Source organism: Coenobita brevimanus, chromosome 47 (genome assembly GCF_032717465.1).
Source record: "Coenobita brevimanus isolate Jiangsu-jjx chromosome 47, ASM3271746v2, whole genome shotgun sequence".
In the NCBI taxonomy this organism is placed as follows: Eukaryota; Metazoa; Arthropoda; class Malacostraca; order Decapoda; family Coenobitidae; genus Coenobita; species Coenobita brevimanus.
Genome location: NC_137000.1, coordinates 3039131 through 3057968, shown reverse-complemented (window position 1 = coordinate 3057968; position 18838 = coordinate 3039131). Strand labels below are relative to the sequence as shown.

Sequence of the window (18838 nt, the reverse complement as noted above, 5' to 3'; positions counted from 1 at the left end):
TGCTGAAGTACCCCTAGGTAGGTAACGTGGGGTCTCAGAAACCCAAGTCCCCGAAATTTAATTTTCAAAAATATGAGCATAAGGTCTACAGATCTGTCCGTCTCATTACCTTCCTGCCTAGTGATGCTCTTCATGGGGATGATGGGGTCATAGCTGTACCTGGCTCTGATTTTGCTCTATAGAGCCAATGGGGTATGTTAGACCCCAGGTTACCTATAATGTAACCTCAGTTGAGCCCTCTTGTGATTTTTTTATTTCAATTTTCTGTCTTTCTCCTTTTGTATACAGAAGGTCCCAACATCGGTCTACTGCAGGCCACCCAAGTAATCATGATATTACTTTTCAATTTCGCAAGATTTAATTTTAAAATTTGTATACCAAAAATTTAATCATTTTTGTATAAACTTTAAAAAAATATATATTTTTTCAATTAAACTTCATTTTTCCTTGCCCTATTTAAAGATAAGGGGTTGAATTATTTGTGTATTGAAGCATTTTGAAATATCTCAAACGGAAGTATTTTTTTTATATTTTTTTTCCGTGGGGTCCGACAGACCCCACGTTACCTAATATAGTAACAAAAACAAGATTACCTAAATAGGGTAACATGTAACTCTTATATTTTGGAAAGTGTCTGCTTACTTTAAAACAACAAAAAAGACTGAGGGGTTAACACTGAAATATGTTTTAAAATATCCTTGACAAACTTCCTCATTTTAAATACATGATTAAATGTGTTTAGAGCAGTAGCTGAAAATTCCCTAATATTCTTTTTACTACGACCACTTAACAAAACACTTAACATCTACGCAACCTTGTCAACACGAGAACGTCTTTTTTTTTTTTTTTTTTTTTTTTTAGGATGTTCCTGGAAGGGGAAAGAAAAACTCTCCTCAGGGTACCGAGAATGTTTAGATCTCTCTCTCTCTCTCTCTCTCTCTCTCCACACACACACATACAGAGAGAGAGAGAGAGAGAGAGAGACAGTGGAAAGACGAGAGCTAGCCACTGCACTTGACGCCATGTGTTTCCGACGTAGGAAGAATGTTAAGTCTGTCCTGGGAGAGTGGCAAGAGGGTCAGTGCTCTCTCTCTCTCTCTCTCTCTGTTTCTCATTTGTTTTTGTCTGTGCGTGAGTGTGCGTATGCGTCTCTTATTTACAAATCCCTCCTTTCTCTCTGCTTCCCGTTACTCTTTTACATACAACTATTATATCTTCGCAATACAGAATATCTTCATGTGGTTAGAAGTAATTCAGTATAATAGTACACTGTGCAACTGAACAATGACTTTCCTAACTCAGTCATGCATTCTTCTAACCTCATCGCATGTTTCAAAATGCTGTGTAGATGTGCCATAACTTTTCGATTAATATGTACAGTCGACTAGAAACTGGATTGATGTTGTTCGTAGCTTTACTAAGTGGCATTTTGACGCCGTTGGGATGACTTACTGCATCGTGAAATTCGTTGTCATATGAAAAAAAATAATGGTGGTAACAGACTAACAGCATATCGACAAAGACCGAAGTTAACTCTAGACGATATAATTCAGCTCAAGCCTAAGAGCTATAAAATTGATGATAACCCTCTGTACCCGGGACAACTCTCATATTTCATTCCAGGTGACGCCAGACGATTTTATTCAGGTGAGAGTGAGTCATGGGATCCTGAATGGTGAAAAGATAAATTACATCAGGAAATCCTCTCGTGAAGACATATTACGAAAATTAAATTTCGCTCCCTGGGGAGGCGGACGATGAGATGAGATTGAAATGAGGTGATTAAGTGCGTGAAAAGGTTAAATGCCGGGAATATTAGAAAAGCTTCAGGGGCGAGAATGCAGGACAGAGTGACAGGCAGAATCAGGTCAGAATGATTAGAGAAAGAGAGAGAGAGAGAGAGAGAGAGAGAGAGAGAGAGAGAGAGAGAGAGAGAGAGAGAGAGAGAGAGAGACAGACAGACAGACAGACAGACAGACAGACAGACAGAGACAGAGACATTCAGACAGACTGAAAGGGGTTTGGAAAGAGAATGACATATGAATGACGGTGGAGTCCTACAGAGATGAACTAAGAAACATGTCAAATGAGTTCCGTTAGTAAACACGAAGGACATATATATATATATATATATATATATATATATATATATATATATATATATATATATATATATATATATATATATATATATATCCCACTGGGTCCCGGAAATCATGTGCGAGGGACTTTGCTGGAAGGGTGCTAGGCGTACCGCCCTCCGCCTGTCGGCTCAAAGTCGCGAAGCTTACGGTCCCTACCCGGGGGTTCCCTTCTTTATTATATTTTGAAAATGCCCAGTTCCGTTCTCTGTTGAGGACACTGGTGCCAGTGGGTTATATAGATAGATAGATAGATAGATAGATATAGATATAGATAGTAGATAGATATAGATATATATAGATAGATATAGATAGATAGATAAATAGATAGATAGATTGATTGATAGATAGACAGATAGATAGACAGATAGGTAGACAGATAGACAGATAGCTTGATGACAGGTACTGAGGAAAGAAATCAGTTTCCTAGAACACCCATTGTAGATAGGTGCACAGTAATATAAATTTTTGTCACTTTTTTTTTTCCTTATAGATTTTTGAAGGCACATCACTGTAACAAAGTAGCACTAATACAGTCGATTTGTTACTATCAGATGGAACAGGGTCACTCACACAGCTCAAATACCAAGTTGTGGTTACCTAACATTCCATGAACATTAGTTATATAACAGAAATGAATCTCCTTGGTGAAAAGTCAAAGCGATCCCCCAGGCTGACCAAACGTGACCATCAGTTGAGCTGTGAGGGGTTAGGAATATCCGTCAGGTTAGAAAAAAATATCTCAACTTTTTTTAGACTACGCCGGTCGAGTATAAATTTCCTTCATCTTGATATCATCTCATTTTTTTTATACTCTATGAAATTACTTTTAATTTTTTCTTGCTGACTTCAGCAGAAGGGACTGACTGATGGTGGTGAAGATGTAGTAGTGGTGTGGGGGGGGGAGGGAAGTAGGGATCCCTTACCTTAATTATTGCTTTTTTTTTTTGTTATATAAACTTTATAGAAGAAACCATTTCCTATACTCATCATCATCATCATCATCATCATCATCATCATCATCATCATCGTCTACGTCGTCGTCGTTGTCATTATGTTCTGCAATTATTATTATTATTTTTTCATTGTAACAGTATGGTCTGATGAATATGGCAGGCGGCTAAGTGCGTAGTTACTGTTTATAAATTCAGTCATTAACATCACATGAGCTACACATTATGGAGAGAAAGTAAAAAAAAAAATAGTCCGTAAAATATCAAATGCTGTCCCTTTACGTCAAATGGCATAAACATTTTGCTCTACATTAAAGCAGATGGGATTTTTGCCACCCGACAAATACGTTCCCTCAAAAGCGCTCATTACGGAATCCGAAAAATGACGCTGCCGATAATCCAACTTTCACGGGTTCCGCAGCGGGGCCGTTAGCGAGTGACAAATGTTCATTACAGGCGGATAATAAAGGCTAGATTAGATATTGAACTACGGCTACTGGGTAATATTCGACCTCATTATTTTAAATCTAGTTCTTCCGGTGACTGATTTGTTATTCTTTGACGTGCTTCGGGATAGTGACATGTGTATTTTTCCTTATATTTCCTTTTCTTCTTTTTCTGTCTTCTTCTTCTTCTTCTCTCTCTCTCTCTCTCTCTCTCTCTCTCTCTCTCTCTCTCTCTCTCTCTCTCTCTCTCTCTCTCTCTCTCTCTCTCTCTCTCTCTCTCTCTCTCTCTCTCTCTCTCTCTCTCTCTCTCTCTCTCTCTCTCTCTCTCTCTTTCCTTTCATCACTATCTTCCTACTTCCTCTCCATCTTCTTTTGATTGACTCATTTCAGTTCCTTCATTGTTCTCCTCCTTTTGGTACCTCTTAAAGCTGTCGAATGTATATTAAGGATACACTGAAAGAGTTGAAGTTATGCATAAGGAACATAAATACATTCGCTCTTTTCTGTGTTTATTCCTGAACAACATTAACCAATTCATATTACATCTTATCACTGTACATGATTTTTATAGCCAGTGTATATCTGAGCTATACAACCACGGATTAATTGACGGGGATATTTTACTACGAACATAATTTGAGAAGATGCTTAATTTCAAAACTGAAGTCGAAGCAGTAGTTGTTGTAGCCCTAGGTTCATCTGAAATGTGAATACGGTGGACATTAGGATGAAGCTGTCTTTCTCCGGCGGGCCACCATTCTCCTCTGGGGGACAGGGAGGGAGATGAGGGAAGCTTGTTTAATTGGACAGCAGAGTCAAAAGTTATATCAGTGCCATCGCGTGAAGATGTACATTTTTAGCACCTCTCATAGCGTACAAGGATATATATAAATGTATAATTGTTTATAATAGAGCTATAATCACTGCTAAATAAATGTAAGAAATATGAAGAGTATCAAATGGAGAAAAAGAGGAACAGGAAAAGACGAGAATAAGAAAAAAACAGGACTGGAAGAGGGACTGTAGGATATTAATGAAGAAGGAACACAAGGAGAAAAATGATGGCAGGAAAACGGGGCTGTTGAAGACATGAAGATGGGACTGAGGGGATTAAAGGCAAATGGAATACAGGAAATATAAAGAAGAAATGAAAGGGAACTTAGTAAAATAGTAAAAAACATGAGTAATTGATAAAAAGAGAAAATAATATTAACGTTACAAAAAAAATAAACGATACGTGACTTAAAACAAATATCTACCGACCTGTTATTTATAGGTCTATGTATATTCATCTACTTCATATTTCACGTCAGAGTAGAACTATGTGAAAAGACTGATATTATAGTAGGACTGAGAAAAAAAAAAGTATGGGAAATAAGAGGCTGCCCAGGTGAGATGAAGATTGTTGAAGGGGAAAAGGAAAGTAATAGCTTAAAAAAAACGAACGTAAATAATGAAAACTATTAGGAAGGAGCGTCTGATAGCTGTAGAAATTATCAAAACTGAGAGAAAAATGTGATGAAACCTCTAATTTGTGACAGTCATTTACGGAACTCTTGTAATTATAAAAAGTGATCAGCCTGCCGTCTTAATTATAGAATGTAATCACGAACGACACAGACATGTTCTATGATCGTCCGAATCTTCACAAATTATCGTAAATAAATCGAGGCTTGTTCGTACCATCGCGAAACTGTTTGTGTGTGGAGATGAAGTGATCAGTGTGTTATAGTATGTCAGCGAACTATAAACACGAGAAGTAACGAACAGAAACAAAGAATACAACAGGTAGAGAACATGAAAAACAGAGCACACGAGAAGAAAAGCACAGGACAAACAAAGAACACAAGAAAAGAATAATACTAAAAAAACAAACAAAGAAAACGTGAAACAAAGAACACAGCCAAGTAACACGAAAAACAAAGAACACAGCCAACAAAGAAAAAGATAGGCAAATGGCACGACATAAAAGAAGACGACAAGCAAAGAACCCAGCAAGTAAAGAAAACTACAAAGAATATAAGCACAAAACACAAACAAACAAACAAAAAAGAAAAAAAAGCCAAGACGACAATGCAAAGCCTAACGACACCTAACAGGAAGTAGGAAGTGGACGTAAAAGCAAGATCTCGTCAGAAAGATCAAACACATTTGCTGGAAAATCAGTGGCGTCCCAGGAGGGCCCTGGAGCTCGCCCTGGGAGTGAGTAGGAGGGACGCAAGAAGCCTGATACTGGACTGGGTATTTTATGTCCCTTGTCAGCGCGGGTTCTTGCCTCTCTCTCTCTCGCTCCACCGGTTTGTTAGTTTCTTGCCACCTCGGCCAAGTCTAGCTGCTGGATTTACAGGTGGAGTAACTTGTGATACGATAGATTTCTTTGAGTAACTTGTAACACCGCAGATTTCTTGATTTGCAGGTGGAGTAACTTGTGACACGACAGATTACTTGATTTACAGGTGGAGTAACTTCTGACACAACAGATTTACAGACAGAATAACCTGTGACACGATAGGTTTCTTGATTTACAGATGAAGTATTTTGTGACACTATATATTTCTTGATTTACAGGTGGAGTAATTTGTGACACGACGGATTTCTTGATATTTGTCGATGGCCCCTAGTTTCATGACACCTTTTACGTTATTTTGCTACTGCCAGACGATTCCATGCAACAGTTTAGGAAGGATGTCTCGAAATGGAGGGAGCTAGAAATACTCTCCATTTACAAGTGGGGATATTTGACACTAATGATTTCTTGATACATGTGGACGATATTCTAATTAGGTTGGGAAATTTCGCAACGCCTCTTTCTCAGAGTAACTAATAACACTATTCTGATCTTGTTAACCATGAAGATTTTCTGTCACCTTTTCTTTCTCGTAACATGTGACACTGTGCCGATGTCCTAATGCATACTGAGTCATAGATGCTTTAGCTTAGGGGACTTTATGACACCTCTTCTTCGGTTATTTTATGGCTTTTGTCAGTGGGGGTTCATGGCTTTCTCGCTCCACCGGTTTGTTAACTTCACGCCGCCTCAGCTAAGTCTTACATAGGAAGGCGTCCAAGTAGCGAAGGGGCTGGCGAAGGTTTAATCCCTTCAGTTCGAAAAGTCTCATCGACACTGAATAAAATCATCTGAAGGCAGCCAGAATTAAATAAAGACGACGTTGGATTGAAGGCGTTTCTCCGGTTTACCGTACATAACGTCTGTCAGGTAACGAGTAGACACCTTCACGTGGTGGCACCGATATAACAGGACAATGGAAATGCCCGGTTATACGAACGTTCATCAACCCCCTACTTATCCTTCGAAAGGAAGATGGCGCATTGAAGAAAATGGGCAACTTCAGCCTGCAGTTCACCGGGTTCATGTCCAGATGAGCGGATTGCAACTACAGCCACCGTAATAACGAATGGACATCCTAAGTACAGTTATTATAAGGAAATTATGTGACAAAAATTTTCCATAATTTCAGTTTCTTATGATTTGCTATAATTTAATGAAAAAAAAGTTACTCTTTTTAACCTCTTTAGTTCCTTGACGTCTTTTTCGGTCAGTTATTGGTATCTCTGGATGATTTTACTCAGCTCAGGGGAAATGTTTCGAAGTGGAGTGGTCATATATATTCTTCAACAAATCCTTTACAACAAAGCTTCACTCCTAAGTTGAATACCAGTCGTCTGGGCTCGTAAATAATAAAAATAATGACGTACTCACAGTAAAGCAGTTAAAAGGATTCTGTATTCTGAATTATTTTGGTGTAACGTAAATTAACTCTCTCTCTCTCTCTCTCTCTCTCTCTCTCTCTCTCTCTCTCTCTCTCTCTCTCTTATATTATCCACGTAGCCTATCATTTCACACCCTTTATTTATTTTTTCCATTAACTTCACTTCTCTGTCCATTTTCCTTTATATGTTCTTTTTTTTTTTCATAACATCCAAGGAAACTCTGATTTCATACACCCATTACCGTAATTTCACTCTTCTCTCCATTGCTTGCAATATATTCTCAGTATGCCCGCAAACTCTCCAATTCCACTCACTACGACTTATTTAGTTTCTTTTAACCTTATGTCTCTTTCCATTCCTCTGTTATTATTTCGTAGAACTAAAAAAAAACAAAAAACAAAAGACTATTTTTAGGTACTACCGTTTCTCCGTTTTACGCAATATTACGTCTGTTTCTGCTTTTCCTTATTATTTTCCTCCGTGTTCCAGTAGCTCTATTTATAAATACACGGTTTTGTTTTTATTGGTTTCACGTAACCGCACATCTTGCTCTACTTCCTTTCAGCAGCCCAACACAACTCTCATTTTCCCTGCGCATTTTCTTCCCCAGTTTCTTTTATTTCCCGGAATCAACGCTTTGGTAACCAAGTTTTCTCTCTCTCCATGGCACTAGCATCCCGGGGGAGCGGTGCTTTTTTCCCTTCTAATCTGGTTTGCTTCCATCACGATTCTCAGTTTTTCCCTCGGGTGCTGGAGACATAAACTTGCTTAGCTGCTCTTCTTGGCCTTTTTTTCAAGTGTTCTTTATCTATCAGGTTTTTTATTATTTTTTTCAGCTCGTATGTCACTTGAATCTTAATTTTTGCTGCTACGGGAAGAATTTATTTAACTGGAGAGAGCACGAGATAATGTATTTAACCTGATAGAGGTATCAGACGATTTGTTTTAGCTGGAGAGAACACGAGACGATATATATCATTTAGCTGAAGATGGCACAGACGATTTCATTTAGCTTTAGATAGCACCAGGGATAGCACCAGGGAACTTTCTTTAACTTAGAATTGCATAAGACGATTTCATTTAGCTTAAGAGAGCACCTATTGAAGGTATTATTAACTAACCCTTCCAATTCGAAAAGTCGCTTCTGTACTAAATAAAATCGTCTAGAGAGGAAAAGATGACATGAAAAAGGTCATCATACTAAAGGGTTAAACCATGTAAAGACGTCAGAAATCTTGAATACTCCCTACTACCTTCAGATGATTTTTCTCAGTTTAGGAGTTGCTTATCCTCATTTACAGATTAAAAAATACCCACCAGTAACGAAGACTTTTGAATATGCTTGCTGGGTATGCTTTTCAGTGTAGATTATGATTCGGGAGGTGAAGTGCTTTGTTTATACTATCCTCCTTATTTCGTTATTATTGCTAACTGATGATGATTATTTTAAGTTTAGAAGAGACTTTTCGATATATGGGGTTAAATATAACTTCCATAAACCCCTTTGCTACTAGATGCCTGTCGTAAGTTCATTATAATCGTCTTAGAATTGCAAGATCAAAATTAAAAAAAACGCCATTGAACTGAAAGAGTTAAGTAAATTTACTGATTACATTTTTAGCAAACCTCTTCCTCCTGCATGTGTTTTGTATCCAACCTTAGCTATGTTGCATCGTCTTCACAAAATCACTTTGTATTTCTAAATTCCCTTTGACAGGAATTTGCCAACCCTTCTGCAATCTTGTCATCTTGCATCTAAGAGTGCAGCCTCAGACGCACTAATGAGTGTGATCGTCTGTCAGTGGAAGGGTGCGTGAATTTCAACAACGCACCCTTTGTAGTTCCTTTCCTAGTTCCCTGAGGTCCGTATATAACTTCTGGTGACACTACAACGACTCTTTTAACAGAGAATCCTCATCACGTTCTTGCCACCATCTTGAAGCCCTAAGATACTCCCGACACAGATTGATACTTTATCCTTGTGCCTTTAGAGTATGAGGAGGGTTACTGGCCTGAATTAGCTCCTAAAATTCTGTCTAGTAAAAACTGTGATGCTAGCTGCTCTGAATTACTCTCTTATCGTGACACCTGTAGCCTCCATGACACGAATGTTACAACTATAAAGGCACACACACACACACACACACACACACACACACACACACACACACACACACACACACACACACACACACACACACACACACACACACACACACACTGCCCGTTCTCATTCCAGCCCATTGTCTCTTCCTAATGAAATCCCCAGACAAAAAATATAACATAAATGAAGGACATATTTAAAGAGAAAAAACTTGGCTAAGGTGATGTATTCTACTCGTTTATTACAGAGATGATTCAGCCTATCCCTGGGAAAACTTTTTGTAAGGAAAGGGCCTGTGAAAAAGGTATTATCCACTTAGTACCAAAAGTCCCCCCTAAGCTGAATAGAATCGCCTTGACTTAGTAAAGATAAAATAAAGAACGTCATCGAACTAAAGAGGTTAATTCGCTACAGCATGAAGCTTTCCTATAACTTGCTTCTCTCCTGCTTACTATGTGCTTTCTGTTTCGTTTGGGAATCATGAATTATATAAAAGCAAAGGCTTTTGGTAGTAACCTGGATGAAAGATTTGTGTGTGTGTGTGTGTGTGTGTGTGTGTGTGTGTGTGTGTGTGTGTGTGTGTGTGTGTGTGTGTGTGTGTGTGTGTGTGTGTGTGTGTGTGTGTGTGTGTGTGTGTGTGTGTGTGTGTGTGTGTGTGTGTGTGTGTGTGTGTGTGTGTGTGTGTGTGTGTGTGTGTGTGTGTGAGAGAGAGAGAGAGAGAGAGAGAGAGAGAGAAAATTAAGCAGATAAATAGAATATTAACTAATGCTGTTGTTTAACTTAGCATAATCACTTCATTTTCTGACAATGCATTAACACTCGCAGGCTCGTATAATTCCTTTTAGCTGAAGAAAATCGTTTGGTGTATGAAGGAATAGAGGTCGTGAGTCAGCTTGAGAATGAGAAGGTTTGTGGTAAAAATATTAATCTCACCGTCAGTTACATTAAATCGTCAACCTTTAGCTTCAGTATAATGCTAGAAAAGACGTAACTGGAAGAGGAATAAGCTGTGCCCTCAATCATCTCTTGTACTATAATCTGATCAAAGAGTAAGATAATTAAGTTCCACATTAGCTCCAACAATAAGATGATAGTAATTGTGTGTGTGTGTGTGTGTGTGTGTGTGTGTGTGTGTGTGTGTGTGTGTGTATTCTTCGTTTGTTCTTCGTTTGTTTGTACAGGAATGTTGTTCAACTTCCCTCAAAACTCCTGTCCTCCCCCTCCCCCCACCTACCACCACCAGCACCCTCTAAAAACTGTATATCTACCATTGTCAGTGTTAATTCTCTTATGATTTATTCATGCCTGGTCTCCCTCTTGACAAAAACTCGAATTATTCCCTCCTGTCTCCTTCAGATATCAGCTAAACTATTTTTGATAATATGATATAGGAAGCGGGACGGGGAAGACGCACAATTGCCTCCTACAAATATCAAGGCTTTCACTGTACTTTACATTTTGATCTGTATTACTGTAATGTTTTTGCCCAAACTTGTCCAGATTTTCGTCCTTTTGCTGCTTATTTTACGTAGCCCAGTGGCAGAAAGAGAGAATACAATGGCTCTACACACTTTCTACAGCACTACTTCGTGACAAACACCACGTAGCCTACTAGTGTTAATCATTTTTGCTATTCAGCATTCAAGATGGATAGATGGTAATTTTAGGCCATGTCAGTGTAAAAAAAAGTATACAATATTTGACTCTCAGGAATTTCGCAAAGACTCATCCTAAGTTAATAACTTAACACATCGCACCTTAGCAATGATCTCGTGTGTTACTTCACATCTAAGTAATCTAGTATGTTACTTGTTTAAACTGTGTCGATATCGAATAGAAATAAATGACATACCAGAGGAACTAAAGTGTAGGAGTGAAAATGCCACATATCCTTTTGGTAAAGGAACTACAAAGTTTCCTATGCCACCTGAAATACAGCTAGAATGAAGATCCGTGAAGTAAAGTCCTCCATGTTCTGTATCAACAGTCACACATTATATTCTGTTATTCATCTCACTGATTATGCTAGTATGGAAACAATCTGAATTTTTTTCTCTTCAGATTTTCAGACACACCGACACCTACGACAAGATGTCGTTCACGTCCAATTTCATCGAACGTATAGGAGTGAAAAATAGAGCTGAGTGGATGGGTGGTAGGAGAAACAAGAGAGAGATAAGAGTGCAGTTGGTAAGTGGGGAGGTAGAGACAGAAGGGGGTGGGTGGGTGGGGGGGGGAAGATATGATGGAGCGGTCAGGAAATAAGAAGGAGAGGGATAAAACGAGGTCAGTATGTGGGGAGGGAGAAAGAGGCTTGGGGAGGCAGAGTGAGACAGAACGGGGTGGCCAGGTGTTTGGGGGAGAGGCTCAGGGAAATAGAGCAACCTGGACATATTGCCAGGAAAGAGCAGCAACACGACCAGCCAACACATGCCTGGAGTCCGCCCATGAATAGAAAATGTCTCTTCCAGCACAGCCTCACTCTGTTGTTCCCACCTTGTTCCCACCACCGGTATATTGAGAACCTGCATGGAAATCGAGTCCTGTGTTCTTTGTGTTCTAAGGGACGACTGGGACTTAGAAGAAAAAAATATAGATCGTCTTCTTACTGATCTTCGTCCAGTCTATAGGCAGAAATGTAAGTCTTCTTGCTCTTTCCCTACAACCACCACCACCACCACCACCACCTCTACCACCACCACCACCACTCCATCGAAACACAGATGCTCCCAGGAAGGGCTTACGTATTTGCTCCTATCCTCGATGGGTTGATAAGTTTGGCAGTACCTCTTTCCTCAACGATATATTTTGTCTTACTACGCCTTAATGTTGGGTCGTTTTCTCAGTGCATTTAGACATCTCATAAAACCTCTTTCTTCAGCACGGTGCTCTTTTTTTTATTTTTTTTATTACTCTCTTTCGTCCATTTTAAATTAGCCTACAACTGCCACCTTTTCGTCTTGAAAGCTGACCTGTAACATAATTTTGCACTAAAATATGGGGTCTCTCATGAAGGAGTGTAGTCGAAGAGATACAGAGGCATAGTCCTGTCCTATTCTGCCACTGAGCTATGGAAAATAAGCTGCAAAAGGACGAAAATCTCCACCAAGTTAAAGCGAACGAAATTATAAAATATGTATCTCCAGAACCACCACTACCACCACATGACACCACACCACACGAAACACCACCACCAACACACCACTAACTCACCACTACCACCACCACCAACACACTATTAACACACCACTACTACCACCATACCACTGAAATATCCACACCACACCCACAGCTACTACACTACACCACATCACTAACACATCCACACCACCACCATCACCAGCACCACATCACTGACACATCCACACCACCGCCACCACCAACACACTACCGATACATCCACACCAGCAATACCACCGCCAGTACCATCACTACACCACCAACAGCACCGCCGCGTCCCTCCAAACAGACACGTTCCCCGGTGCATCTTAATTTATCGTCTGGGCAACAGCGGGATCAGTGGCCTGCTTTATTAACAAACTTGGTATACTTATTAACATTTATATATATATTTTGGTTTATTTATCCATCTGTTTATTTATCTATTTATTTTTGGTATTCAAGTGATTTTTTTTAACCTCTTTATTAAGAAATGCCTCCCAAAACCTGAATGAAGTCGTCTGGCCATAGTACGAATATAACTGGCTATAGTAATTTCGAAATAGTCTAACTGAAGAAAGAATATGACTTATCGGATGTGTTTAGCGAGAATTTATGTTATTCTGTGAGAGTAAAAGCGTTGGTCTGGCGTCAAGTCCAGCGGTGGCCAAGTGAAATCATCTTTGGCGCAAATAAAATGAAAAAGTAGTCACCGTACCGATAACGTTGACAAAAATAAATAAATAAATAAATAAATAACAACATACTATAAATCTTTCACCATAAGGGATATACTTTAACCTTAACTCGTTTAATCTGGTTATGTTTACAATATACTTGCGGCAACATACTTTTTTTTTTTTTTTTTTTAAAGGGAGAATGTCTAGCCGTGAAGGGGGGTTAATGAAGGCTATATTTAATTCCTCCTGTTCGAATAGGTTCTCCCACACTAAATAAAATCGTTTACAGACTACATGAATGCAATAACAAATACGCCATTGTAGTATCAGTAGTAGTAATAATAGTGGTAATGGTAGTAGCAGCAGTAATAGTAGTTGTAGCCCCAGGGTCATCTAAGACGTTACCCTTCTTCCGCAGTCCATTGTTCTCCTTTCGGGGGATAGGGAAGTAGCTGGGGGATGTTTGTATAAACAAGAAGATAAGCCGCCCAGTTATATCAATGCCACTACGTGAAGGCATCCTTCTCGAGCACTGAAATGAAGGGATTAATCAACGTTTCTGATGATAAGTGAAAAAGACTGGCATAAAAACAGTGTATCATGGTGAAAGGGAAATATTGTTGGTGGGAAAATGCATCTATCTGTCGTGTCCTGCCATCAGTGTCTTGTTCGTTTGTGTGTCGCGTTAATTTTGAATTGGACACTTTGGACATCCCCAGGTGGCGAAAAAGATGATGATGTCGACTGTATCCAACCTCCACAGTTCAGAATCTCTCCCAACCTGAATAAAATCGCCTTAACCCCTTCACCCGAGGACTCGCATATTTTTCTTGCTATCTATGGAAGATTTTATTTCACTATGGGGAGATCTTTCAAACTGGAGGGGTTAGGAATATCTTTCGTTAACGCCTTTCACCTAGCGGTATCTTGATGTGTTGTGGGGACGGGTCAGTCTGCTGGTGTGGCCGTGGGTGTTGCAGCAGGAGTAGGAAATAAATTAATGATGCAGGGTAGACACTGATAACGCTGCGCTAACGGAGCCTCCCCACAACACAAGAAAGATGTAGAAAAGGAGCATTATTTATGGACCACCCCGTACAAAAACCCAATAAAACCCCGACCAGCAAAGTAACAAAATCTCCACATACTGCAAAAGGAACTGCCACGAATGTTGACGTAAAACCGTATCAGCTGAGCACCCGGGTAAAACCTCCACAGACGACCCTATCAGCGGCGTCTGGCTCAGCGCAGTGGACATTTTTGTTTAGATTTTAGAGGGTAGAGAACGTGAGCAGGGCGGCAATGGACACGGACCCGCCTTGGGGGGAATTGCAAGGCGGAGGAGCTGAGAACCTGGGATGGAACCTGGGAATGAGGGAGAGAAGAGGTGGGAATGAAGGTTGGGAATCTGAGAATGAGGGAGAGAAGAGGTGAGAACGGGAGGGAGAAGAGGTGGGAATGGACTTGGGAATCTGGGAATGGGAGAGAGAAAGAAGAGGTGGGAATGAAGCCTGGGAATCTGGCAATGAGGGAGAGAGAAGTGGGACTGAAGCTTGGGAATCTGGTAATGGGGGAGAGAAAAGAAGTGGGAATAGAATCTGGGAATCTGGGAATGGGGATGAGAGAAGAGATGGTAATGGAGCCTGGGAATCTAAGAATGAGGGGAAGAAAAGAAATGGAAATAGAGGTTAGGAATCTGGGAGTGGGAGAGAGAGAATGAGAAGACCTGGGAATGGATCCTGGGAATCTGGGAATGGGAGAGAGAGGAGGTGGGAATGAAGCCTGGGAATCTGGGAATGGGAGAGAGAGGAGGTGGGAATGAAGCCTGGGAATCTGGGAATGGGAGAGGAGGAAGAGGTGGGAATGGAGCCTGGGAATCTGGAAAATGGTGACAGAAAAGCTGAGAATGGTGTCTGGATCCTCGGAATGGAATCTGGGAAGCTGGGAATGGAAGGGAGACGAGCTGAAAATGGAAAGCTGATATACAACTTTTACTCCACCTTGGCCTAAAATTGCCTTTTCTTCATCTTCACTGCTGGGTTGTAACGATAGATTAAGCCTGGAATATGATGCTATCACGAGGAGGTGCTATGGAGAGGCTGTAGAGCCGTAGAATTATCTTTTTCTGCCACTGAGCAACGTAAAAATAAGCTGCGAATGAGCGAAATCTGGGCTAAGTTAAGATGACAAAGGAATAATAGTGCCTAGAAACTGGGAGCCTTAAAATAGTGCCTAGAACCTGAAAATTTAGGATAGTGGCCGGGACCTGGGAGTGGTTCATGAGAAACGCACCTCCAAATGCATCACACACTTAACTCTCTTGTGTAATTTATAACTGTGCTTTTTTTATTTCATGTGCCACAAATTTTGCCATAATCTCCTCTCGATTTTTGTCCTCAGTCACAATGTATAATCTTAAAAAAGGGTAAAAATCATCTTCGTGCAATGTATGACCGCTTTTTTAGTCATACTTGTTTCATAAATTTGCTAAGCTTCTCTCTCTCTCTCTCTCTCTCTCTCTCTCTCTCTCTCTCTCCCCAAGTGTACTGGACATTATAAAAAATCATCTACTTCTCCTGTGTAACATACGAATGCCTTTTTAACATACAAATACAGTTTCTCTAATGTAATGTGTGTGTGTGTGTGTGTGTGTGTGTGTGTGTGTGTGTGTGTGTGTGTGTGTTTATTCATATATCACAAACTTGGCCACTTTTTCTCTCCGACGTGTCTCTCCAAATGTAGTGGATATTATAAAGAAAACTGACTTTCCAAGAGTAATATATAAAAGTTTTTTTTTTTCTAACTTGTACTTGTTTAGTAATCAATATGTTATTATTAATTCCGAAGATCTGTTCAGCATTCATTGACTGATTAACCCTCATTTTTTAATATATATATACATTTTTTTTTTACGTATTGACCTCTCGAATTCTACTAAATATTTTACAGAAAAAAAACACTATCCCTATTTTGTGTAATACAAGAAGGCTTTATTTACATAAAAAAATAAAAAAAATCACCAGTTCCCCCTCTCCATCTAATGTCTCGAACCGTAGCGGAAATTATTAAGAAAACTCAGCCACTCCAGTGTAATATATGAACAATTTTTTGTATCACAAGAACGCTCTTTTCTGTAATATCCGTTTTTTTCCTTTAATATACATCACAAAATTAGCTGGCTTCTCTTTCCAACCGTACTGGAAATTAATATGGAATTCTATCTCTCAGGCGTAAAATATGAAGGCTTTTTTATATATATGCCATTAAGATAATCTATTTTGTTATATATGAGCCCTCCTCTCTTTTTTTTGTTTTTTGTTTTTTTTTACCTATGTCAACAATTTCACCACATTCTCCGTCTAAATAACCTCCCAAACCGTGGTAGAAAACATGACGGAAGATTCTGCCTCTCCAGAATAACACTTTTCTTTTTACCATAGACACTTAATTTCTGTTATTTATGACCTCATTTTCTCATATGTAAAACAGATTAGCTATAGTCTTTTTACCTTAACCTGACCCAGTTTTTTTTTTTCTTCTTTTCAAGGAAATTTCATGTAACTCTGTGGCACAATAAGACAAAACTACGGCGCTACATCGTTTTCGTTGCACTTCTTCATGACCTGCGTCGCATTCTAGTGTTAATATACAGCTCAGTACTCAGGGTGAAGAGGTGACAATTTCAGGCCAAGTCAGAGTAAAACGATTATAGTTTCTTGCTCCAAATAACCTCCTCAGCTATAGTGACTTTTATAAAGAAAACTGTACCTCTCTGACAATCCATTAGCACTTTTTTCCCCACTATAAATATACAGTACTCAGTACGTTTTTTTTTTTTTACTCAATTTCTATTTTCGGCCAATATATCCCATCGCACTGGAAATCATAAAATGTCAACACTCCGGCGGCGTAACATATAAATAGTTTTTATAGCACAAATACAGGTCTGTTTTTGCCACATGGGAGTCGTTTCTAACATATCATAATATGAGTCTGTGTGTGTGTGTGTGTGTGTGTGTGTGTGTGTGTGTGTGTGTGTGTGTGTGTGTAGTGGAAATTCTGTCTATCTATTGCCAGACGCCTCAATCCCGTAAGGGGTGGCCACAAACAAATCGTCTCCATGTCGCCCTGTCCCCCGCCATTTCACTGCCCTGCTCCCAGCTCACACCCCTCTCTCATATACCTCTTCAATCCATCACTCCATCTCACCCTTGGCATCCCCGTCCCTCTTCCCCCCTCCACCTCACTCACATACACTCTCCTCGTCAGTCTTTCACTCTCCATCCTCTCCACATGGCCAAACCACCTCAGTCTGTTTCTCCTGACGCTTATCACATCCACATCCACAGCACAACTCTCCTTCACTTCCTTCCTCATTTGTCAGTCTGTCTCTCCATGTGACTCCACATGCTCCTCTCAGATAACTCATTTCCATTGCTCTTACTCTTGACTTCTGTCCCTTCAACAAAGTCCAAGTTTACTTACTGTATAAAAATAACCCTGTTCCATCAGTGTGATAATTATATGAACGCTTCCTTTATATATAACGCGGAAGACACATTTTGTAGTAAATGAACTGAATTTTCGTATATGTCAAAATTTAACCGGCTCCTTACCCCCAATAACCTTCCCAACCGCATTAGAAATTAAGAAGAGAAAAACTCAGCTGCCTCTGCGGCCCAACATACAAACGTCCGCATTTTTTGCAGCACAATTTTGGGGCCAGTTTTGCAGCGGACGCAGGACTCGTAAACCCACTAATACTCGTCCTTGTCCGTACCAATCCCCAAACTTCTGACAGCCTAGAATGGGGGTAAAAAGCAAGCCGGTGGAGAAGCGAACACTTTACGATCATACAAACTTTTAAAAGAATAGTGTGTTTCCCAGTATAAAGTTGCCGGGGGAAGAAAAAGGGCGACAACTCTGTGGCCAGCCCCGAGCCGTGTGGAGTTGTCAGCCCTCCACCCCTGCTACCCCCACCTCTCTCTCTCTCTCTCTCTCTCTCTCTCTCTCTCTCTCTCTCTCCAAGGCCGAGGTGTTGTACCACGTAATTCAAGCATTTTTTTTTTTCTTACCTCCTGCGTCCAAGAACTTGCACTGTATTTTTTCTCACCTACGCCAGACGTTTTATTGAGCTTAGTAAAGTTCCCTCAGGCTGGAAAGGGTTAATTATTTCGCTTTTGTGATATCAGTCAGATCTCACATGTAAGTTACGATGTATTCGCTTTTATTATGTATCATGAGCACATTTATCTTCACTATGGACGCAGTTCTCTTCTTCATTGCTGACACACTTTGTTCAATTAGCATAACACTAGGTAATTATCTGTACCTGTAGAAGTCCTAGCCATCAACAAGATTGAAGTGTAACTTAATTAATTAACCACTTTGCTACTACAGACGCAGTTGCTGTAGATCTCCTGTTCTTACACTGTTGCCTGATGATTTCGTTCAGGTAAAAGAAATACTGGCAGAGAGTTGAAAGATGTCTTCATTAATCCTTTTGCTGGCATGAACGCATTTAGGGAGCAGCTACAATAACATATAAATAATAATAATGAGCCCTAATAGAGTGAGTGATTACTACTATAATGTTAATGTTTAAGACGAAGTACTATAACGG

General features: G+C 39.8%; 1 protein-coding gene across 1 annotated transcript in view; it reads right to left on the bottom strand.

Annotated features, from left to right (window-relative positions):
• The window catches only part of LOC145398974 (alkaline phosphatase-like), a 303273-nt gene that overhangs the window by 136978 nt on the left and 147457 nt on the right, over positions 1–18838 (bottom strand). The gene's annotated exons all lie outside the window — the stretch shown is intronic.